Here is a 1,469-nt window from a genome sequence, read left to right on the forward strand (position 1 = left end):
AGTTAGAGGGTTGATATGTTGTGGAGTTGTTAACCAATGTCATAAAACAATATGTGTACTACTGTTTCATGAGAAACTATTTGTTCTGTAAGCCATCACCTGAAGTACAATAAAAAAAAAAAAGAAAATCACTTCTTACCTATTCATTTTACAATTTATCTCAGTTGAGATCATTATTCAAACAGTATTTTCTCTAAAAATTGGGTTCTGTTATCCATTACCAATCACTCCCAGCTCTCTTTAGAAAATTTAACTTGTTTGGATGTCAGTCAACATTATTGATAAAGACATCCAACAACACAGGACTAAATACAAATCTGCGTTGCACATCACCTGAGAAATATTCAGCCTGAAGTTTCTAATAGAAATTGCAAAAAACCTGGAAGTTAAAAGCAATATGTTATACACAGGGAAACAATCCACCATTTTTCAGTAATAAAAAAACCAACCAAACCTGTTGCCTTCGATTCCAACTCCTAGTGACCCTATAGGACAGAGTGGAACTGCCCCATAGAGTTTCCAAGGAGCACCTGGTGGATTCGAACTGCCAACCTTTTAGTTAGCAGCCTTGGCGCTTAACTACTACACCACCAGGGTTTCCTATTTTTTTTAGTAATAGGTTAACTTAATGGTATAAGATGGTCAGTGAGTCATGGAACTTCGATTACCTTATCTAAGAAAACCAAAACCAAAACCAAAACCGAAGCAAAAGAAACTAAACAAAACAATAGAATCTAACAACATAGTGAAACAAAATATAAAACAACAATTTCTCCAGACAAATCAAGGCTTGTCCTACGCAAATAGTGATTTTCCTGTCTTTGCTTTGAGATTTTAAATGTCAGCCAACAATCTTCTTGGCTTTTTTTTCTGGCTCCAGTTCCTCTTGGTTATTTTCTAAAACCTCGTGGAGACTTGTTCGCTTCTCCATGCTACGTATAATTAGGAGTTGGATGTAACTAAAAACTAAAGTTCCCATTTAATATTTTCTGGTTACATTTTAAAAGTACTAAGTCATAATCTAAGGAGCCGTGGTGGCACAATGGTTAAAGCACTCAGCTGCTAACCAAAAGGTCAGCAGTTCGAACTCACCAACCTGTTCAACGGGAAGAAGATGTGGCAGTCTGCTTCCGTCAGCTTTGGAAACCCTATGGGGTAGCTCTACCCTGTCCTATAAGGTTGCTATGAGTTGGAGTTTTTTTGCTTTCTTTGGGGGTGATAGTTAAGTCATAATCTACCTCTATATTTTAATGTAAATTCTGCTATAATATATAAATATTGCTCATCTTAGTGTCTAAGTTAATTTTAAACAACTTACAGTAAAATTCTTTAAACATAGCATATTTGTTTTTATTATTAAAGAACTAGACAGTCACAGGATACAACGAAAAGATTAGTCCAAAGGACTAATTGTCCACAGCTACCAAGACCTTCACCGGACTGAGTCCAGTACAGCTAGATGGTGCCCG

This window comes from Trichechus manatus, unplaced genomic scaffold, assembly GCF_000243295.1.
Source record: "Trichechus manatus latirostris isolate Lorelei unplaced genomic scaffold, TriManLat1.0 scaffold00197, whole genome shotgun sequence".
In the NCBI taxonomy this organism is placed as follows: Eukaryota; Metazoa; Chordata; class Mammalia; order Sirenia; family Trichechidae; genus Trichechus; species Trichechus manatus.